Below are 24,808 nucleotides of genomic sequence, written 5' to 3'. Positions count from 1 at the left end.
CTGTGCATGCGCATCTAGTGGTGAAATATCAGTGGTGCTTCCTGGTGACAAAGTTGTCCAGCAAAACGTATAAGCATGTGTCAGAGGCTCAGGAGCAGAAGAGCAGGGGAGAGAGCAGATAGAGAGCGGAGGAGAGGAATCAGAGGGGAGCGTAGGGGAATATGACAGTGGACCGAGAGATTCCATGAGCTTCTCCAGCGAATCAGAAGATTCCCAGGAGAGGGCGCCTATGGTAAGGGCGAGGCGAATCCCAGAGGGGACGATCCATAAACAAGGAACCAGAGGGGAGTCCCAAAGGAGTAGCGGAGGAGTAGGGCCAGTTTCCCCACCAGAGCACAGTGGGGGGGAAGAGTCACGTGAGTCAGGACCATCTTCTCCTCCATCGGGGAGTGGGGAGAAGGAGGGAAGGCCAGGTCCAGCTAGCCTCCCCGAAAGGGGGAGCAGTGACACAAGTGTAACGGTCAGAAGGAAAGTGGGAGGCTGCGCGCGCGCGCCAAGTTCAAATGTGGAGGAGCGCGGGACAGCAGAAAACCCGGATTGGGAGCCAGGTCCTAAAGCCCGAAAGAGGGGGGGGGAGGAGTCGGGAGAATCAGCGTCAGAAGAATCTCGGAGGGCAGAGACTCCGACTAGCAGAAGGACCCAGAGAAAGAAGGAACAGAGGAAAAGGTGGAGTAAAGCTAGAATCTTAAGCTGGTGTCAGGGGGGCGGAGATTCAGATGGGACTTCTGCGGTCTGACGGATAGATGTAGCGTTGCGCGCTGCACGTCTGGAAATGAGACTGAACTTCAATAAAGACTTTTAAACTTGAGCAAGAAGCAGCGTTGGTCTTGTGTGAGCTGGGACCTTGGGCAGCGCTGACAGCATGCTTTTATTTTCCCTGTTATTATTATCTTTCTTTGGGCTTGGATTCAGACTTTGTCGTGCTTAGAGCGTACTCAGTGATATCAACGGCACTGGAATTAGTCATGATTCCATTGATTTCAATAGGTCAGCACTAAATCTGGATCTGTTGTATCATAAGCAGTACATTTTAAAATGAATATAAATTGACTTCAGTTAGGGTTACCACACTGGACAAATGTGGAGGGTCCTGGGCACTGGCTGCTTTTCACATCAGGGCAATTCCCCACTAAGCAGTCATGAGCTTGCATGGTGTTGCATGAGCTTCCAGGGCTCACGGCCAACTCTCAGTGCCTAAGGGCAATGGTAGGCAAGCTCCTACTGTTAGTGCCAACTCTTGGGGTTCCTTTTCTTTTTGTCTCAGCAGAGTTCCTCAGAAAGTCTTCCTTCATCTTTGCAGCAGCATTCTTGGTGAATTCCCTTGACAGGAATAAACACCTCACCCATTCACTCTTAGTCTTCATTATTTACAAGCTGCATTACACTTGTTGTTGTTGTTTACTCGTTTAGTCGTGTCCGACTCTTCGTGACCCCATGGACCAGAGCACGCCAGGCACTTCTGTCCTCCACTGCCTCCCGCAGTTTGATCAAACTCATGCTGGTAGCTTCGAGAACACCATCCAACCATCTCATCCTCTGTCGTCCCCTTCTCCTTGTGCCCTCCATCTTCCCCAACATCAGGGTCTTTTCCAGGGAGTCTTCTCATCTCATGAGGTGGCCAAAGTATTGGAGCCTCAGCTTCACGATCTGTCCTTCCTTACACTACTGGTCCACATATAGAATCTACATGTAGACCAGCATTACACTACTGGTCTACATATAGAAGAAGAAACAGAACTATATACAGATTTCTGCTCTCTTCAGCCATCCAGCCAGAGAGACAGGCTTTCAAACTTTCACATATTATTTCAGCCACTCTGACCATCATTCACACACACACACACACACACACACACAGAGAGAGAGAGAGAGAGAGAGATGGTCTCGCCCTGCCACATGCCCCAACTGTTCAAGGTCATGCTTCAAGGCTTGTTACAAGTTTGGCAATACACTAATACACCTACCACCAATACACTTTTGGCAATACACCAACACCTACCACCATGGTTGGTTACCACATTGTGGAGATCAATGAGTTTCTCTTAACAGGCAAGCTCATCAGGCATGGACCAATTAATTTATTCCCATTTGTGCTCTCTGAGTAGCTGGTGGACTCCTTAGGCTAGTGTGTGATGTGGTGTGAGGGTCTGCAGCTACAGGGGGAGTAAACAGCAAAATATATTACTACCAGACGTGTGGCTTTCACAGAGAATCCAGTTTTTGAGTGTTACCTCTAATTTGTGGCCATACATAAACTTAACTGACTATTTGGTTTCATCCTCTGTCTACAAAATATACATATACAGGATCTTTCTATATATTGTTTTAATATGGGGGGGTGCACGTGTGTAAACAATTTTCTATGCAAATTAATTTGGACTTCATTCATATTATGCGCACACGCAGAATAAGTTCTTTGCCAGGATGAAAAGAGACTTCCCTCTACAATAAATACTGGTTATCTGTGTTCTGTTTTCAAATGTGGATACATTAAGGAATGATATATGGTGTAATTAGTATATAAAATTAAATGACAAAATGGAATACGGAGAGCATCCAGCTTTTGTGCCTTGGTGGAGCAGCGATACAACATCAGTCTTGTCTGAGGCATATATTACAAAGTGGCTGGCAGTGTTTGTCACTGCAGAATTATACTCTGTTGTTACAGTGAGCTTCGGCTTCCTTGGCATTGGTATCTGCTCATTGGGTAGAGAATCTGTTGTTTGTCACAGGCATGAGAGCACGGTGCCAGAGTTTCATATTAGGCAAAAACCACATGGCTAAGGCCTGAAGGCGCATGAGCGCACCCGTTTGCTGATGCTAAGCAGGTTTGAGTCTGTTCAGTGCCTGGATGCTGACTGCCTGGGAGCCACATGTATGCCACTGGACTGAATGATTGTGCCCCCCCCGAAAATAATGTGACCCAGAGTGACTTATAAAGTCAAACAAAAATTATAACTAAGTAGGTTTTGATACCTTGGGAAAGCTTTTTTCAACCATGAGTCCCCAGATGTTGTTGGATTGCAACTCCCATCATCCCTGACCACTGGCCCTGCTAGCTAGGGATGATGGGAGTTGTAGCCTTGCAACAATTGGGGACCCAAGGTTGAGAAAGGCAGCCTTAGGATCTATGAAGGATGAAAGGTGGGATAGAAATGTAAGAATTTGTTTATAAAATCTAGGGGGAAAATCATCGCTTGTTATTGAAAGGTTGCTTTTCATCCATAAGCCCCCCTAAGCAGGATATAGCAAAACAAGAGAGGATGACAATGTATTTAACGAATATCATGTTAAAGTAAAGGGGAAATGATGCAGAACATATCAGATGCTACAAAGCATTTGTTTGTTTAATTGCTGTATTTATTATTTTTTCTGTTTTTATATAAGAAACTTTGAGAGGTGTATAAATAAAGAAAAGTCAGATTTAAATATATAAAGGAATAAACACTCTCACACTGCGTGTTTGTGTGTGTGCACGCATTAACCAGCTGGCATAGAGAAAATGAGTTCTAAAAAATAGAAGCCATCACTAAGAAGGCATTCTTATTATCTGATGTCAGTTTAGCCTCCTAACTTGGTAGAACCTGACAGTATGTGTTCAGTCAGGGGAAAGAGGAAGATGTCAAGTGCAGAGCACTTACGGCTTTAAGGTCAGAATGGGCATCCTGAACCTGAAAAAATGCTGAAAGTCATTGGTGTATTGACCTGAAAGTCAAGAGGTAGTTGCAATGTATTTCTTCTAAGTAATGCCCGAAAGCAAACAGACCTATGTTTTCTGGACCAGGTAAAGCTCAATAAAAGATTCTTCTATATGAGTGGCAAAAGAAAACTTAATGCTACTCAGTGGCCTTGCAATAAAATTCAACATTTCATGTGTTGATACTTGTTAGTGTGATAGAGGGAGGCTGATGGGGACTGTTGAACTCTATGGCTCATAGAATCAACACCCTTACTGAAATACCGAAACAAATACGGATTCCATGCAGAAAAGTGTTTCATTTGGACTATTCCTTAATGCTGTGATCCCTGTACTGATTTTTCATCGTAGTCACAAACATTGTGGCATTTGTGGTTTCCTTTACTCCACATCAGATTCTTTGTTTGTCCAGCAAGTTCAGTATTGTCAATTTTGCCTGCCAGTGACTCTCCAGTATCTCAGGCACAGAAAAGGCTTTCCCATCAACCTGTTACTAGATCCTTCAAACAAAAGATACCAGAGATTGAAACTGGAACTTAAGGGTGCCTCTCAATGTGCATGGTTGAATTAGCCCCTCCAGGATCCTTTGGAGCAATAGAGGTGCCACAGGCAATGGCAAGTGACCCATTAGACTACATGCTGCTCCAGGCTGCGCTTCTAAAACAGATTCCCCTCCTAAATAACCCCTTAGATTCCTTGAAAAAGGAGCTGGCTTTGCATCACAAAATAAAATTATGGGAGGAAATGTATGCTGCAGCCAATTAGATTCTGAACATTTAATAGATTCTACAGGAACCACCGTCGCAGCTGGGGAATATTGTGGGTGTCACTGTCTTAGAAAACAATGTTGAGAAGTTGCACATTACAAGGGCTATTAGGGAATAGGCATCACTGGGTACCTGCCTAGACCTACACCCCTGTAGGGGACCTGTGCTCCAGAGACATTTGATCCTGTCCTTCATCCTCTTTGCTTTAGCTGCCTCTGCTCACCTGCAGTCTCTGGGCATGCAGTCAATAACTAGAGTGAGATACTGCAGCACTGTCTACCTGCAGCACTGTCTACAGTCCCTCCGTGTGGTTTGGGCCCAGGGAGGGAGGAGAAACAAGTAGGCAGGGGTAACTTGGAAAGGAAGAGGGAGGACGCAACTGGAGGAACCTCCAGAACATGGAGCCAGCCCTGATTGCTACGGCAGTATATTGGCTGAGAAGTAAAAAGCCACCAGGTGTTGCTGGAATCAAGCTGGATACACTCCATCTCCTTTTGCAGAACATGAAAACCAGGTCCCTCACACTGACAGGAGGAGGTAAATGAGATCTTTCTGCCTGAAACCTGGTCTACAGAGAATATGCATCCACTGCAGCTGCTTCTTATGAGAAGCTTAATAAGTCAAGACAAGCTGTTGGAACATATGCAGTAGGCTGGGAGGTCCTAGGATTAATCTTAGGTGATTAAAAAGATGGCAGGCATTAACATCTTTTAACTTGGCAATTTATCAGAGATCATGGGTATTAAAAATATTGGATAAGTTTCTCTTGAGAGTATATACGATAATCTCAGGCTTACCGTTCCCCCCAACCTTACAGTATGCTGAGGGTAAAATTTTAGTTTAAAACAGTTGGTCAATTGGCCTTTGTACTACTGGCATTTTGAGCTATTTAGTATCGGAGTTGCACATGGCTGAGTGTCATAAAATTCAACGTATACTATGCTGGACGATTAACATGGACTTTTCCAAACTAATCAGGTCTTTGTGTGTGATATTTGGGACCAAATTCTCACTGGTGCTAGCAAATGTAGTTTACACTAACTGTACCTCTCCTTCTCTGTAGCTTTATTAGTTTTAATATTTGTTAGAACTGAAGATTGTAAAAACATGGAAAATATGTAGGTACATGTGCTTTGAAGCAAGGTAGATAGAAATAGAAAAGTAGTTTTAATTCACCTCCAAATACATCTTACAATTGAATTAAATTTCACGCCCTTGAAACTTTAATGGCATGATAATCTCTGTTTGATAAGAGTAACTGTTGTACGCAAGAAAATCATATTGTGCATTCATCTTTTTGATAATTCCTTACTTGTTCTGCATTCTATTATAATTTTTGATCTTATTTCACATTGGCTATTTTATGATCGGATATTAGAGGTCCATGGATGATTTACATAAGAAGAGACAGCTGTAAGTACTTTCAAATCTTCTTTTTTCCTCATATTTAGGAAACATCTGAGCAGAAAAGAAATAGGTTAGGTGTACTTAAACATTATTAAAGTGTCAGATTCCTTTCCTTCTTTTTACAGGGAGAATTAATTGCACGTATTCCAGAAAAAGGCTTATCTCAGCAGTAATTACTCTTCAAGTCAACTCAGCAAGGCAGCTGTAGAGTGTGAAAATGACAGTATCCAATGATACACAATGTGGATTAGCCTCCCAATATCTCGCACTCTCTGAAGCCTTGATGAAAAGCTGTCAGCAAGATAGAATCTTTAATATTCCCTTGCACTTGTGGAGGTGATTCTGCATATTAGTTTAAGTCTCTATCACAAAGTGGCGTCATTTTGCACCACTCGGTGCCGGATGCAGATAAATGATTGTTGTGGCACCGCTGCAGGAAGAGGTTTCTGGTCTGACGCTGATTCCCTCAGACATGATTTGCATGGGAATAATATGGCAGGAGTTGAATGTGTCGGCAATAAAACTCTGTCCTTAAGTGTCTCCATCTAGAGATCTTACAATGTGACTTAAAACCCCTTTAATAATAATGCACCACATATGCTTGTCTTATGTTAAGGTGTCACCGGTAGACGGCTAGCTTCAGGAGATATGCACGATTTTACTGACAGGTCTCCTTGCAGATTTAGATAAATATGACCTGGCTTTACTTTGAAAGTGCCTTCATCTTTCTGTCACACTGAGGAAATGGTAAGCGAGCTGCGTGCAGATGAATGGGGTGGAGAGGCATGACATGTCTCTCTTTATTTCCTGATAGTTCAAACCCTATTATTAGATTCTGTTCGGAAATTGCTCACTGTATTACTTTTTCACTTTAGAACAAATAAATAATTTATGACTTCCTTTTTATCCCACCCTTCTTTCTTTGTACCCCCTCATTTTACCCTCTTATTTTACCCAACCTTTTGAGGTTGTTTAAGGTGAAAGAGAGTGACTCGCGCAAGATCGCCCACTGAGCTTAGTGGCTGAATGGGGATCTGAACCCAGTCCTCTGAAGTCCTAGTACACCAGTACACCATTCTGGTGCTTCAGTTTTCTTCTTCTTCCTCACTACTACCTTACAATCTGCATTAACCCAGTTTTTTTATATGAGAAAGTGAAGCTGTGATCTAATGACTTGCCCATGGCTATTCATTCTGCCCATGGGTCAGATCTCAGCCACATTCGCTTGTGTCTGAGGAGTTCTGCATCCTGGCATGTTGGCTCCACATACTGTAGGAGCTGGAAGTAAGAAGGGTACAGAGAGATAGTGGTGGTTTGCAAGATTAGTGTGAATGCATCCCTGCTTGCTTCAAATGAAGTTTAATCTACAGTTCCCCAAGTTTAAGAGTACAAAAACCTATGTGACACTGATTATAATAATAATGCTGATTGCTTCCAATTAACACTAACGTGTCTGCATCCAAGCTTTTGTGCACTTCCATTAGACTTTGTGACACACACAACACATCCTGGGGCTTTATTTGTGATGCTTGTGGAGGAGTCAAAAAAGTCCTGTGAATTCACATACAATGTTAAACCCAGAGTTTATTTATCTCTGCTTTATTAGAAGTGCATCTTACCGGAACACCTTTCTGCAATTTTGGATGGATGCAATTTACTCCTAATTTCAAATTGTTGCATTAAGCACCACAGGATCTACTCCAAAGATAGGTGCTTTGACACAGGAAGCAGGCTTGGTTAGATCTGAACCTTATTTCCATACAAATGTAAATATTTTTTTATCAGTGTTAAAATATGAGGGTATTCTATGCAAAGATAAATCATCCCTGAGGAGATGTAATATTATGGGCCAATCAGTCTGCAATACTGTTGGCCTTAGGGATGGGAGAAAATATGATAAAGCTGTAGAGAAAATTAGAAAGTGATTTTGGCCTCCCTCTAAATGGGTTTCCTGACAAGCACTGGAATATTCATTAGAAACTGATGATACCATTTCACAAGGAATTCTTCCTCCCTAATAGTCTCTTTTTCATAATGTATTATTTCCAAACTTGGTTGCTATTTTGTTTCTGTTTCTACATAGTATATAAATAATCTCCATGACAAATGGAGCTGCTTGAACAATAAGGATACAAAGGGAGCATTTGTATTTCTCTATAAATTTGACTATGTGCTGCATTGTGTAAGTATGTAATTTTCTTCAACCTGAAAAGCCCTGGCTGGGGCACACATTCTACTACTTGCAGACTATGGTCTGGTGGGAAAGAACCAGAGGGGGTAGTTGGCATTCCTCTGTCTCGGAAGAGAGTGCGCTTTTGGGGGTGAAGTCAACCTGTTGGAAGGTTGCAGTGCCTGCTTTGGCTGTAGAGACCGATACAGGATCCAGGGTGTTTTTTTGACTCTGACTCTGGAAAAGGGAATCTTACAATATCCTATATTCTGTGTGCAGTGATGGGACCCTGTTGTGTTATTCTAGAGCATGAGCAAGTGTGCACACAAGGCAGTGTGCAGGCACCCAGAGCAAAGATCATGGCTGCTTCACTCCTTCTGTGGTCTTGCTGCTGCCTCACTACCCTGAACTAAAATTGGTTTGGTTTAACATTTTGAGAGGTTGTAGTGCTGCAAACCTATGTACACTTGACTCGGGGGGGGGTAAGACTCATTGAACTTGGAGGGGGGGATGTTTCTACTTAAAACCATACAACACAATGGATTACATGGGATACATGTTCATCTTTTGTTCTGTTAAAGCTCCTTGGAACATGGTTGATCATTAAGGTCTGTGAGCTGAATGGATCATTAGCTACTGCATTACATGTCCTTTCAAAATCTTTAACTCAGTAGTCATTTCAGCTATTGAACAGGGTTAGCAGGGATTGTTTTGGAGTTCCTTAATAACCAGCTGAATATGTCTCTCTCTAAGGCAGTATAGAAACAGACATTTGGACCTATATATGTATTGGGTATTCTTTGTGGTTCCTTCAGGTTTATGGTTTGTCTTGTAAATGACATGACAGGAGAGACAGTTAGTATTACTGATTTATTTATTTATCTTTTTTAAAAAAACAACTTAAGTGATTTGCGAGCTGCATATATAGTCAATCAGCCTTCTAAGCTACAATCCTAAATCCATTAGGCCATGTTGAATACTTCTGCATAGGCTGTGCTGTCCTGTATATTAAACTGATTTTGAGGTTTCCTCTCCTTGGATAATTGGACTTCATGCAATTTTGATATTCTAGTGTACATCAGTTTGTAATAACTTAATAACAATCTATGATCATTTTCTGAAAATCTGATTAAAGAGCATCAGATCCTGCTTACTAATTTTTAATTGGGTACTACATTGACTTTATAAAGCAAGACAAAGCCTGAGCCACTGGCTAATGGCAAATTATGAGATCATCTTGCTAATTTATTAGCTTTATGCATTTGGTTGGGTTTGTCTGGGGCATTAGCCTTTGATGTTGCATTAATTCTGTTCTCCAGGGCTGCGGAGAAGCAGCAGCCAATGGATATGCCGCTCCAAGACCTCTCTGAGCAAGGAGATGGAGTGAGACCACATTGTTTTGCATTAAATTTTGCTGTATCATTTAATAACTCTACATTTGGGGGGGACGGACAAATCTGGGATCAACTTAGAATGGTCACAATGAAAGAATAAGTATTTGCTAGCAAAATGCCCATAATAATGACAGGTGGGTTGCCATTATAACTGAAGGGTTCTATGTTATCTTGGGGTGGGGAAAATGGGGGAGCAATCTGTAGTAGTCCTGTTGGTGCCATTGAGAGCTTTCCTTCCAGTGCAAAGAGCAGAAGTATTGTGTATCTAGAGGGAAACCCAGATTGGACCATAGTGGGAATGAAGGACTCCTCTCCCTATAATGAGGTCTTGACAAAGTTCACCCCAAGTACTGTATACTTCTTTATACATATAATAAAATCATATAACTGCTGAGCAATTATTATCATGTCCTGTGAGCAAGCCCCACTGAACACAGTTACTTACTTCTAAATAAACATACTTAGGATGCTGTTGTCATTTATAGATGTTTATTTTATTTATTTTTGTTTCATTGCAGCCTATCCCAGAATACAACCAGGTCTGCCATGACTAGCAAGCATCATTGGGCAGCTGCTGAAGCAGTAGCAAAGCTTCTGTTGTTGTGCAAAGAATGTGGGGCAGAGAACTTGACAAAACTCTCTGCTGCCCCATGTAAAGCCCCCAACCCCCCAGTAATTAGAATTGCTGCAAAAAAGTGCTATTATTCTACAGCCTTTCAGAGTGAAAACTAAAAATGCAGACAGAATGGATCAACCTAGCATTTGTTTTGCCAGGTTAGCTAGGGCAGATTCATAGGACCAGCCAGTAAGAACAACATAACATTCCTGTATCTCTTCTTTTCATCCAGACGAGTGTTGCTAATGCATACACTTAATGGGAGGGCTGTTAATAAATCATTGGACCTGCTTCAGGTCTGGGTCTTATCTATCAAACATGGAATTTAATTCTCTGGAGCAGAGTTTGCCCCATCTTGTTTAATTTATGAAAATAGCATTCATCCCTTAAGGGACAAAGATATTTGCTTTCTTTCTCCCTGTGGTTTTTGAAACAGTGGGAGGACGTGGCTCATCAACACTCTTCTGCCAAATTTCTTAATAAATTGTGTTTTTCTATCTCTACCGCTATTTGATCTTTATTTGCCCTAGGAAGTGTTAATAACACTGCAACTTTCTTTCTTGCCCTCAGTCATAACACCAGTTGCTATACAATCTTTAACCACGTTAGTGTGATTAAACTTAGGGCTCCATGGGAAATGTTGTTGGTGGTGTGAAAAGGGACTTGGGGGTCGACTTTAAGCACTCTCCCAAAGCCCCCTAACCTGTTTGGTTTGGTTACAGTTCACTCTTCTGCTCTGCACCTCTTGATAGCTGCTTCTTCTCAGCTAGGTAATCCAGGCAATCAGGGGCCGCACAGCCTATATATCGACACCATACACTATCTGCAAATCAAATTTAGCTGTGTGAAAATGTTACAAAACTACACCAGAATGAGGACAGCACTTCTTCCATTCATTCTTTATGAGCACCAATTGCTGAAGCAGGGATGACATGTTTCATATCTATGTGGGTAATGTGTGCCTCCCTATTTTAGCTAAGTCCTTAAAAAATGAAAATCCTGTATGTAAAGACAGTTGTGGAGAAACAGGTCAATTGTCCATTAACTAAAAAGCCCATTAGCTTGCAAAATGATATCCTTCACTGTACAAATGAGGGAAAGACAGAGAGTTTTGACCCTGTTGGACTTAGGCTGCCCATTCTGCGCTCATAGCAGTGATGGGGCTGAATATAGAATTGAGAAGTTTGGAAGGTCTCACCTCATTATGAAGCAGCACCAAGGCCCTCAGAATTCAGGTCCAGTTCATGCTGGGATTGTCTCATCCCTAGCCTGTTTTCCCTGCTTGTCCACATCCTTTCAAGTTAGATGCAAATAAAACAAAACACCTTGTCTTCATGAAAAGGAAGAGGAAACTGGTGGTGTAGAGGACTGGCTAGAGACAGCAGAGGCCTTCTTAATCCCACGTGCTTCATTATTATCCTAAAATGATAACCTTAAGCATGCTTAGAAACATAATTTCCAGTTAAGAGACACTTCTGCACCACCAGTTATGATTCCTTGATGTTCCTTTACTTAAAAACAGGAGGGGGAGGGGGCTGACATAGAAGAGCACATTTCACCCAATTTGTCCTTGTGTGCTTTCTTGGAAAAGCCTAAGAGCTACAAAGGTGTCTTGTGGGCATTCTCTAAGAAAGCTGAGAGAAACATTAACACACACAATGAACAGTTTCTAAGGCCAGCCAGTGGGAGTGTGCCCATCACTATTTCAGAGGAAATATATATAGTGTCATATAGATAGAAAAATAGAGAGAGAGGGGGAGAGAGAGAGGCATCAAGGAAGCGTAGAATGTAGAATGCTGAAAGTTGTTTGGCTGGTTTTAGTCCTGGGTGAAGAATGCCTGCAGGACACAAAAGTAGGTGGTCTTCCTTTCAGTGACCAGTGGGAGCTACTATTCCCAAGCCCCATACAACACTTCTGTAGCAATGCTACATCACAACATACTTAAATTTCAACTAGCACATTGTGGGAAGAAGAAACCATCCTGTCTGGTCCCTGATTGCTGCAGTAAAAAGAAATTGCCTATTGTATAAAAGAAAAGAAAAAGACAGTGCTGCCTCACTTCTACTGGAAAGCCCCCAAGCTTCTGAATATCTTAAAATTTCAGTAGGACCCTGGAAAAAGTCTGTTTAACCCCACTTTTATCCACTATTTCCCCCTCCAAATAACCACCCCAGGCATGTGGTTTGTGTCTGTGTCTAATCTGCTATATATGTCATCATATCACCCTCATGAATCATAGAATTGTAGAGTTGGAAGGGACACCAAGGCTCCTCTATTCTAACCCGCTGCAATGCAAAAATCTCAGCTAAAGCATCTATGACAAATGGCCATCGAACCTCTGCTTAGAAATTTCCAGTGAAGGAGAGTATACAGACTCCCAAAAGAGTCTATTTCACTGACAAACAGATCTTACTGTTAGAAAGTTCTTCCTGATATTTTGTCAGAATCTCTTTTTTTGAAACTTGGAAGCATTGGTTTGGGTCTTGCCCTCCAAAGCTGGAGAAAACAAATTTGCTGCATCTTCCATGGGACAGGCCTTGAGATATTTGAAGATGGCTATAATATCTCCTCTCAGTCTCCTCTTTAACAGACTAAACATACCAAACTCACTCAACCATTCATCATAAGGAATGGCTAGCTTCCCGACCTCTGATCATCTTGTTTTCCTCCTCTGCATACATTTCAGCTTGTCAGTATTCTTAAATTGTGGTGCCCAGAACTGGACAAAGTGCTTCAGATGTGGTCTGACCAAGGCAGAATACAGTAGTACTGTTACTCCCCTTGACCTGGACACTGTACTTATGTTGTTGCAACCTAGAGAAGCATTAGCTTTTTCTGCTGCTGTTGCATCACACTGTTGACTCATGTGAAGCTTGTGGTCTACTAAGACCCCTAGATTCTTTTCACATGTATTACTGACTTCATATTTTGGAAACATACAATACAGAAAATAATCACTTGGCAATTGATGGTTCAGCACTGGAAAGGAAATTTTGGATTAGATGACCTTGGTCTAACCTCCAAAATTGTGTTTTTTATTCATTAGTACCACTGGGCTCTTTGTTTCCTTCAACTCTAAAGTACATTTTATGCATCCTAGACAAAGTGGAGACCAAGGGATTGTCACCCATGTTCTTTTAGAAATATGTAGCATTTCCCAGTCATATGCATTAGGTCTTTTGAAACTTGTGGCAAAATACTTATTAACAGGAACTTAAAGCCATTATCAGATTTTGCCCTTTCTTGGGAATTTATATGGCTGATTTCAGAGGTATGAATCAGCTGATTGCCTTTGTCTTGGGTGATTGATTAGTTTTGAAGTATTAATGTACTGTGCTGTTAGCATTAGCACAAGGGCTGCTGCTATTTTTCATCCTTGTACATCTTTTTAATAGGACCGTGAAATTACAGTACCTATGTTATGTATCGTCTGCCGGACAAGCTTCTTTTCAGTTCCTAATGTACTAATTCTTGATGAAAGAATCTGCCATTAGAGAGAAGAATGAGCTCTCACAGAAGGCTATTAAGGCCAAATGATGTGTTTTTAAATTCAGAAGGCATTCTAAAATATCCAATTTATTTGGACGCTGCTTTAGAATGTGTTTATTAAACATTGCACTTATTAAGTGCAAAATCTCTCCCTCTGCTGTTGCATTGGCGTCAATCTGAAGCCTGCTTGCTTATTTAATTTCAATCATTTTCTGCTTTTGGATCTGGATCTGGGCTACACTCTGCTAAAAATCAGAATACAAATAAATCCTAGAAGCTCAGTCTGTATTCCTTTGAGCAAACAAGCTCAGTATTAATATCCAGTTTTAAAGAGCTCATAAAATGATTGATAGCACATTGGAGCAAATTTGACTAAGGCGATTAAATAATGGGAAAGAGGCTTCGCTTGAAGCTTCAGTGTTTCATTTATTACATTGATTTGGTAGCTGGGTAAAAAGTTGTTTTTATTATTTCTTTGGCTCAATTAAAGTTGCACTTTTAAAGACATTCTTTCTTCACTACCCAGACCTAGTCGCAAATAGGTAGAGCCACAAATTGATTAATAATAATCTCTACATTACACGTCAAGCATTCTTCATGTTGAGAGCTATTTCCCAGATGGGTTAGATTCCTTGTTTTTGAAAATGTGCCCTGTGCAGTCATAATGTCTTTTACTGTGACTTACCAGAAAGAGAGAGTTCACTGTGTGTGCTAGAAAAAACAACAACACTGTTTAGCAAGGGAAATGACCCAGCTGTCGTTAAACACAATGAAATCCCATGGTTTTCAGTGGAAGAAAGTTGAACATATGTTTCTTAACTCAGAGAAACTTGCAGCCTATCCAATGCATGTTTGCTGAATATCATGCTCTACTGGAGCTTGCTCAGTAGGACTTACTTCAAAGTAAGCATCCATAGGGTTAGATCCCTGGTCTTTGGCTGAAAGTGTCTGTTACAACAAAAATACCTATTAATATTATTATTAGTTAAACTTGGTGATATTTTAAAATGCATCATGTATATAAGGGTCTCAAGACTTCCTAGATAATCATTTGGTGTAAATCTGCTTTTGGAAAATTCTGCTTAAACCAAGAGTTTCCAGGAAAATTTCTTCTTTATACCTTACCTTACTATTATCCTTTACATCCTCCCACTTGACATTTGATGGAGTAGACTACCTCCAGAAATGTTCTATAAATAGCACAGTTCTTCTCAAGGAGCTTGGGAGTGAAGTTTTTACTCTTATGACTAATTAAGCATTTGAAAATGATCACATATAAAGACGATGTCTTTCACACCTCATCTGTTTTATGTGAAAATAAGTATGATCCTCCCTGCCTCAGTCAGGTGTCTAGATATTAAGCTAGTACTGGCAAGTCCATCATATAGTCTTTGCAATTTCACTCCTCCGTCCTAGATCTATCTTTTCTTTCTTTCTTTCTTTCTTTCTTTCTTTCTTTCTTTCTTTCTTTCTTTCTTTCTTTCATTGCTATACATCACACCTTTCCTCCATCGAGCTTGTAGTGGTATACCTGGTTATTTCCACCCTGCAGATTTATCCTCCCAACACCCTTGCGAGGTAGGTTAGGCTGAGTAACTGATCTCCCAATGTGTATACTGAAATAAACTGTGTGATTGATCCTTCTTTCTATAGGAGCAGTACAGTGTTTAAGTATTTATTTATTTACATTCAGTGAGGCCTACTCCCAGGTAAGTGTGTGTAGCACTGCAGTCTTACTTTGGGAATAACATAGAAATTAACACGGGAATAAGCCCAATTGAACAAAGCCATATTTCCTTCCAAGGAGGAACGGGGGAGAAATTTGGTTTGGTTTGCATTTTAATGCAAACCTACCTAATTTGTTCTTCCTAAAAGAAGTGCACAAGCCAAAGTGCAGCTTCAAAATGCACACTTCTTCAACTTTTTATATTGATTTTGCAAAAAAGTATGTATTTGAGAAAAGTATGCAAATAATTTCATATACATCGTATAGAGCATACATTAAATCAGGCAAAGTTGCTTGCAGAAATGAATCTTCGTGAGCATTTTTTTAAAAATAGTAAATTGACAAAAGGATGGAGATTGATGACTGGAGTAAATGAAAAACTAAGAGAGAGAGCAAAATTGACAGATTCATCCATCCTTACTTCCAAGTAAACATGCACAGGTTTGTATTGCTAGCCAGTCGGAAGCTAATGAACTTCATTAGCACTTCACTGTTTTCAGCTAGAGTTCAAATGATGATGTAAGAGTTTCCCAACCATTTTAAAAGATGCTAAAATTACTTTATTCTGTTCCATAGCTATGTATGCTGTTCAAACCATAAGAAATGGTTCTTCTGTTAAAATGAATCCACTTACCTGTGCAGCTTCCCTCCCTTCCCTCCCTCCCTCCCACTTTACTACCAATGGACTGTAGACCAGAACTGAAGGCTTTGTACTGTAAGAAAGCATTTCTTTATATCGACAAACAATGAATAGTGAGTGGGATGAATTATACTCTCTGCTTAATGCCTCCTGCATTGTGCCAGCTACTTTTAGGAGAAACTGATTCAGCAGACTTTTAAGATGCTCCTTTATGGAACCAGAAGTTTATGATGAGTAATTATCTAAATCAGCAATATCTGTCATTGCCATTACCCGCCTGAGCTTATTCCAGAGGGAAAGGACTGTATCTCAGTGGCAAAGTATATTATTTTCATGCAAAAGTCACTTGGTGGAACCCCTGGCAGCTCCACCTAAGAAAACTCAAATAGCAGTACTATTGGGGGAGGGAGAGACCACAAGAGACTTAAAAGTGTGCAAGTGAGATCTGTAACAAAATGTTGCAGTATGAAGTGTCCCCCTTCAGAGTTTCAGCCAGCCATGCTCTCTTCCCAGATGCTATATTCCACCCCACCACTCATTTTCCATTCCTCACCCTCCAACAGGCAACCAGCATTCTATGTCCACAGAGCATGCTGGGTCTACATTAGACTGTTTTTAGCCCTCCGTACCGTTTTAGATCCCTAGTCCCCAAAATATGTTTTACTTCTGCAAGTCTAGTGATCTCCCCAAGCCTGCCACTGCCTCCCTCTTGTGCACAGACAGCATCTATTAGGCTAGCAGGACCGGTGCTCAGGGAATTGATGCCTCATGGGGCTTCCTTACACTGACGGACATCGATTGGGGGCTTAATTCCTCCAAGGCAAATGTCATTCCCATGGATGGGCAGGTGGGAAGGATTGCCTGGCTAGTAGGATACAGGCTCTGGCAATGTATTTAAGCTGAAAGCACACCTCCCTGGCCCACATCTCCACATCTCTGCACCTGGTTCCACCTCTTCAATGGTGTGTGGGACTGACTGATTTGTTTTACTTTAAGGAAGCTGTGGACAGTTTTTAAAGCTCTGTCACTGGAGGGGGTGTGTTTAACCCTTCTTCATGCACTGTACCCTTGCTGTAAAATCCTCCCTCTCAGCTGATCTTTGCCACAGTTGGTCAGAAGCGCTAATCACAGGTTGCTGGGGTTGTGGGGGTTTTTTTTTGGGGGGGAGGGTAATTTTGATCAGAGCAGTGGGTTAAAGGCCTCCTCTTGCAGCACCACCTATCAAGTACGATCTGATTGCATCTTTTTTTGACCATAACTCAAAGTGAACTCTTGTTTTTCTACTGCTGCAACAGTTAATATACATACATTTGAACTGATTGTTTTCAGAGAGTCTTGAGAGCAGAGGAGAGGGCTTGGTTTCTGGCTGATATATGTATTTTTAAATGAAAGAAGAGCACAGCTTTGTTTGAAATGTGATAGTGGAACATTTCATTATGGGAAACTACCAGCGTAAATATTACTTGCGTTCAGTTCCAGCAGCATGTTGTTGACCTTTCTTGCTGAGTCGGTCAACTCTGCTGTGCTGCTGTTTCAGGGCTGGCCCCCCCTTCAAACCATTCCATGACAGTGGGCTGCAACGCATTGTTAATGAAGATTATTTGTCTTTGTGTATGTTGGAGGTAATATAATCAGTGTAATTGGGAAGTAAGGAAATCTACGCTCCGCGTTCTGGTTTCTCCTCAGGGTTTCTTTGTAGCTTGCTGTTCCTGTAAAACAGATTGTAATTCGACCTTCTGTATACAGATTATTTCAACTGGCAGGCAAAAAAAGAAAAAAAAATCTGTCATTATAAGCGGAGACCCGTAAGACAACCATATTGTAGCACAGTAATTGGAAATGTTCAGCCTTCTCAGAGTCTGAACTACTGGAGCAGAGAGAATGAAATTGTACTATGAAGGTGGCTAAGTGACCTGCAAGTGTCCAGCCCAGTGGTAGCGTTTAATCAAAACTTCTCGTTCTACCTTTCACCTCTATTCCTTGGCCTTCCTGCAGACACGGATGGGAGAGATAACATATGCAAAGGGGGAGCTTCCTGTGGGAGCTTCCTACAGGCATGGCAGAGAGATCAGATGACAGACAACACTGTGTCTAGAACCTGCAGTTTCCTGAGCCCTATCCAGATATTATGCACCTGAAGGAGAGCTCCAAGTACAAAGGAGCTGTGGGACCCTGCCATTGTCGTATAGGTCCCTCTGGTTTAGCTCATGCTAAGGTCAAATATCTGTAGCAGGGAGCTTGCTGCATAGAATATTGATACAGTATGTTATATGACCCCAAAACCCTTTTCTATGGTATTATGTATTTATGTACCCCTCCCAATGTAGTGTAAGTTGCTTGGAGACCCTTTGGATGACAATAAGTTTAATGAAATAAATAAGTAAAATAACGAAGACGAGATGGGGACAGGCTCTGGAATACGGATTCAGCCTGGTTTAGGACTGGGTTGTCTTTCACATGAAACTGCAGATTCACAACTTGGGCGTGTTTCTGGATGCATCTTAATATTTGCATGGCCAGCAGTCTGTTTGCTCAGCTTAGGCTGGTGTTCTAGCTACGATTACCCCTGAGGAAGCTAGTTCTGGACACGACAACACAACAGGTCTTAGTTACATTAAGACTGGGTTACTGCATTGCACTCTTCATGGAGCTGTTTGGGAGCTGCAGTTGACCAAAAATGTAACAGCAAAGATCATGGTAGGTAGCCATGTTGGTGTGACACAGACAAAATAAAAATAAAAATAAATAAAAAATTGTCCAGTAGCACCTTATAGACCAACTAAGTTTGTTCTGGTATAAGCTTTCATGCACGCACACACGAAAGCTTATACCAGAACAAACTTAGTTGGTCTATAAGGTGCTACTGGACAATTTTTTATTTTTTATTTCAGCAAAGATCATGTTACACCTATTGTGCAACATCTGTATTGGCTGAAAGCATTCTCCTGGGTGCAATTCAGAGGGCTGATGATTAAAGTCATAAATGGTTTGAGGATACCTGAGGGATCAGCTTCTCTCATATCATCCTCCCCAATCCATAATATCAGAAGGATAAGCCTTTCACCTGTGGTGGAAGCACGGGTGGTGACAACAAAAGATAGGTCATTCTTAGTGGCTGCACCGTAACTCTGAATACTCTCTCTAATGAAGTGCAGATAGCTCCCTCTCTAGCCCCCTTTTGCCAACTGACTTTTGAAAAAAAATCCCAGTAGCATTTTGCGTTTTCTGCCAGCTCTGCTTTTTAAACGTATGTTGATGTTGTGTATTTTTATATATTGTGTTTATAAATTGAGGTAAACCACCCTGAGTGATGCGTGGGACATTTTTATATAAATGAAATAAAACCATTTGTTGCTTGCTTTTTTGTAGCAGTGCATTTTTAGGGAAGAGGGACAATTCACCCCCACCTCCAAGGAGTCTGGTGATATCTCCCTCTTGGCAGTGGATAGTATGGCACTTTTAGTATATATACACTAATAACATTTCAGGAACTTTATGTTCAACAGGAATCAGAATTGTTCAAATAGTACCTTTTATAGGATCAGCTATGAAGATATCATTTTCAAATTGCCAGGAACTCTACTTCAACCCACATAATCAATGCAGCTACTACACATTTTCTTTTTCTTAGACAGAATGTGTGTTTTTTGCTGCACATAGATACTTGTCAAAGGTAGAGTGAAGTATTAGCTACTGCTAGATAGAACAAAGAAGATTGGGTTAATAAAAGTTCTTAGAAAAGCGATTTTGATGTATTGTACATGCATTCCACACAGCTAATTGTGTGGAAGTAACAAATGTCAAGTAATGCAATGAACTGAAACTCCTTCATTATGGCATAATTGTGTATACATGAAAATTAAAACGTTATAAAATACTTCTTTATTTCAAGCAGTTGGTTGAATAGTCTTATTTGGTTTGGGTTGGCCAATTGTCATTCAATGTGAATTAATTATAATCTTTTCGAATCATTTCTAAAAATCTGTAGCCACGTCTATCTTCACCAGACATCATCTGATATATTCAGGCATAGATGCAAGGCTCCTTGTTTGGGTTATTTCAGCTGGAAAATAATGTGTAAATCATTAGGATTTTATTTATTTATTGGTGTGACTGATTTTAAGTAAAATACAAAAAAAATACATGTGAGATCCTCTGATAATGGAGGATAAAGAGGGGTATGTGAGTGTTCATAGAAAGCAGCCTACTGTACAACAGTTAAATTTACATTCATTGTTCCAGTCACATTTGCCTCTTGCTCCACCCACCACTAAAATGTAGCCCCAGATGGGAACGTAGCGCTCAAGGTGAAAAGGTTTCCTACCTGAGCAGTATCTTAGGAGCTACTGCTGCATTCCACATGGTTGGATTGTGATCTTCAGTTTGAGGGAACATTGAAAATCATGACTCAGAAGCTTGCATGGCTTTATATATACTTTTCAGTGCAATTAGCATATTTTGCATACAATTTGCATCGGTGTGGAAGATATTGGTTCAGCTGTTAGGGAAACTGCCGTTTTTATGCCGCCTGCTAATTTGCATGATTTTCTATTAAGAAAACGTTGTTGAAAAAGTTTGCATAATGTTAGCATGAGCGTAGCAGGACTTCGCTGGTGGATTAACTTGCTTTTCTTTTGCGATGCCATTTGTGCAATTTCCAGAGCGAGTTTAAAAGCGGCAGTTTTCAGGATGTTTTGGAGATGATCATCTGTCATATGAGATCTCATTTTACACTTGTTAAGCTTCTGCAATGAAAATATTTGCTGACAAATGTGCACACGTCCACAAAGAAGCATATGTCGCTGGAAGTGTGCGTATTTGAATGTGGCTGAAGGCTAGTAGGATAGAATTGCAAGAGTGGACCAAGCAGTGAACTGTCAGATGGAATGCAGCACCATAACTTCCTATGAGAACTTTGCCATTGATTTCAGTGATATGTGTATTGTATCTCCAATGCCTGCTCTATGAGTTGATCAGCTTTCCAGCTTCATTTTCAACTTCAAACAGGGGTGGAAAACCTCTGGCTTGGGCACAGATGTGGCCATCTGCACCTCTCAGTCTGGTCCTTAGGACTCCCTGGTATCTTCTTCCCCGGCCACAATGCTGACTGGCCCTGATTTGCATCCTCCTTCAGTGGTTTGGCCTGGTTGGAATGTGTCCTTGAATTCTGATAATGCCAATTTACAGGGGTGTGTGGGTAGAAGAAGAAGAAGAGTTTGGATTTGATATCCCGCCTTTCACTCCCCTTCAGGAGTCTCAAAGCGGCTAACAATCTCCTTTCCCTTCCTCCCCCACAACAAACACTCTGTGAGGTAAGTGGGGCTGAGAGACTTCAAAGAAGTATGACTGGCCCAAGGTCACCCAGCAGCTGCATGTGGAGGAGCGGAGACGTGAACCCGGTTCCCCAGATTAGGTGACTACCGCTCTTAACCACTACACCACACTGGCTGTAAAAACTAACCTATTGCATAAAGGTAAAACACACACGCACACACACACACAGGCACATTCATTGTTCTGCCCAGTTTTGCCTCAAGTCACCCCCACGACTGGCAGGAAACCTCCAAAAGGTTGCTCAAAAGTGCATGTGACCCTCAGACTGAAAAGGGTCGCCTTTTTCGATTTGAAATGTTTACCTGTTGCCCTTGTGTATTTCTGCTCCCAGGCTGGATTTCATCTCCCTCAATTTAATTAATTTATTATATATTGTAGATTATAAAAATAGAAAAATTGGAAGGCCACTCTAATCAGTTAGATTTGTTTTCTAGCACATTGGACAATGATCTTGAACCCATTTTCTGTCTGGATTCTATTTCATTTGCTTTTAGAATGGACCATTATATATAAAACACGCCAAGTATTCACATTCCTATGTGCTGTTTTAGGTAAATATCTTTCTGGAAAAGAGGTATATAGATTTTAAATAACGATAATAAGAAGAAAAGGAACCTTAGTGGGCAATTCTTTAAACATTAAAACTTAAATCAATAAGGTTTAAAAGCAACCAAAAAGTTCAAATCAGAATAAAGTAGGTACAATGAAAAATAAAGCACAAGCTCTTAGCTGAGTGTCTATGCCTGGAGCTACCAGGATGCGAAGAGCTTCTGTCCCTCCTAATGATGTTGTAATGTAAACAAACAAACAAAAAACAAAATCATGGCTACCTCCATGTGACATTTGTAGCCACAATTAGAACTGGGATGTATGAATCTATTTCAGATCTCTAGTTTGTTTTTTTTAAAAAAATGTATTTTTATTCGATATTTTCTTGGTTTACCAAAGTATGTGCAATCTCTCTCTTTTTCCCCCAAGTAACAATTTTTACCGATCAGTTTCATTTGTTGAGACATTAGGAAGAAAAGGGGAAAAGATGGGTGGGGTCGGGTAGCAATGTTTCTATTATACTTAATATATGTGGGGTTTTGTGTCAGCATCGCTTGTGCAGGTTCTCTGCTATTCACTTGTGTTCCTTTGGTGGTGAGAGAGGTTGGGGTTGGCCTAGGGTGTGGCTGTTTATTTGTGGTTGGCTGTGGTGATCTTTGTTTTCATGTGTGAGTGGGGCAGGTGGGTGTCATAGCTGTCAACTTACAGATTTGAAAATAAGGGAACAGCAGCCTTGAAAATAAGGGACCAGCAGCCAAAATAAGGGACCTGCAGCCTCACCTGTTCCAGGCACTCCAGTCTTCCTGTCCTCCTGCAGTCTGGTCAAACTCATGTTGGTAGCTTCGAGAACACTGTCCAACCAACTTTGTAACCAGAGGTTCAACTGAATAGAATCTGAATCACATGCACCACAAGGCCTATGCAGCCTCAACTTAAGATGGCTCCCCGGCCTGGCTTTGCACTGCAAAGTTTGCAGCAGCACGTGCAACAAAATGGCGTCCAGGATTCAAAAACCCCCTCAGCTTGCATTAACTAGCCACACACAAGGCATTCAAGCTCCACCCCCCAGTCATTCTTAGACTTCTTATTGGGTGAGCAACACAGCCAAGCAACACAGTTGGAGCCTCCCTCCTCCCTGGCCGGCAGGGAGGGAGGGAGAGGAGCTGCTTCCTTTGAAATTTAAGGGACATCATTTAAGGGACATTTAAGGGACATCCATCAATAAGGGACAGCAGCGGGACATGGCGCTGGAATAAGGGACTGTCCCTTCAAATAAGGGACACTTGCCAGCTATGGTGGGTGTTTTGGATCAGGTTAGCAAGCAAACAAGTCAACAGGTTTGTAGCCAAGTAGAAATTTACCAGCGTTTTGACCAATATGCACATTTTTGCAAGAAATTTCCCCTAACATTTGCATATTTTGTACATGTTGCCTGGTTGCAGAACAGTATTAAAAAATTCATAGAAGTGTAATTTTGTTTCTCTGCCATTCTTATGTGGCAGGCAGGCTTTGTAGCTACTTGGCTACAAACCTGTTGACTTGTTTGCTTGCTTGTTTGCTTGCTTGCTTGCTTTCAGAGACCTCAGTTTGATAGTTTTGATGTTTTGTATTATTTCAGAAAGTTTTCTATACTGTAATTGTTTCTGGCCATCGTGTTGCTTTTGATATTGCTGAGTGACATTTTGCAACACAGGGGTTTGCTTGTTTACTACTTACTACTTACTGCTTGCTTGTTTATGCAGCTCTCAGACCTCAGACCACAGACGCGGGTGGCGCTGTGGGTAAAACCTCAGTGCCTAGGGCTTGCCGATCGCATGGTCAGCGGTTCGAATCCCCACGGCGGGGTGAGCTCCCGTCTTTCGGTCCCAGCCCACCTAGCAGTTCGAAAGCACCCTTAAGTGCAAGTAGATAAATAGGTACCACTTTATAGCGGGAAGTTAAACAGCATTTCCGTGTGCTGCGCTGGTGTCGGCTCGCCAGAGCAGCTTCATCACGCTGGCCACGTGACCCGGAAGTGTCTCCGGACAGCGCTGGCCCCCGGCCTCTTTAAGTGAGATGGGTGTACAACCCTAGAGTCGGACACGACTGGCCCGTACAGGCAGGGGTACCTTTACCTTTACCTTTACAGACCTCATCATAATATAACTTGGAAAATCTGAAGACTAACTACATTCCAATTAATACATTCATTCAGAGATATGGGTCAGGGTTGTACAATTCAAAATGCGGGTTGATTAAAATATTCAAGCATATTTGCCTAGTACAGAGCTATAAGCAGCTATAACTCATTCCATTTGTATGTATTTTTTTCAAGGAAAAAGAAATGTTTTAAATGACATTAACAAACTATGGGTGTTAGCGAGTAGACACTTTGAAATCAATTGAGCTAAATAACTTAACCCAGTCAATTTCAAAGGGTCTACTCTTAGCTGAATATCGTCCTGTGAGTTTAATGATAGAGGCTGTTTACCTCTTCCTAAACCACTAGAAAATAGAAGTTTGGTATATTTGTATTGAATCTCTATGAAACTGTTTGTAAATTTTATTAGGTAATTAAGTACTTTTTACCTTCCTGAAGCATCCTTATCTTTAGTTACCAAGACCATATGTTTTTTGCTTCCAGGGGAAAAAATGAAATCTATAATCTGAACTGTTGAAATTTAATAAGCATCCTAATAAGGGTGATAAGAAAATCGATGTTTTCTGTATAATCTTCTTCAGAAGAGCAGAGATAGGTCCCTCTAAATATCTATATATTTTTAAAAGAATATATTTTTCATTTGCTAAAATGCAGTTTTGAAAGAAATCCTAAAGTTGTGATTGAATTATTCAGATTTTGGACCAAAATACACAAGCTTGCTTCATTATTGAAGTGCTCGATGGTTGACTACTTTACTATATTGCTTCTGCTGTAGATAGCAAGCAGGCAGTTGATATATGTAGGGTGTGCACAAGCCCCATGATTTCATAGACTCATAGAATTGCAGAGTTGGAAGGGATCCTGAGGGTCATCCAGTC

The 24,808-nt window shown here is 41.2% G+C and overlaps 1 protein-coding gene across 5 annotated transcripts in view; it reads left to right on the top strand.

Annotated features, from left to right (window-relative positions):
- The window catches only part of CCSER1 (coiled-coil serine rich protein 1), a 701,519-nt gene that overhangs the window by 376,945 nt on the left and 299,766 nt on the right, over positions 1-24,808 (top strand). The window lies entirely within an intron of this gene.

The sequence above is a fragment of the Podarcis raffonei genome, chromosome 9 (assembly GCF_027172205.1).
Source record: "Podarcis raffonei isolate rPodRaf1 chromosome 9, rPodRaf1.pri, whole genome shotgun sequence".
NCBI lineage: Eukaryota > Metazoa > Chordata > Lepidosauria > Squamata > Lacertidae > Podarcis > Podarcis raffonei.
This window is presented reverse-complemented; position numbering and strand designations above follow the sequence as displayed.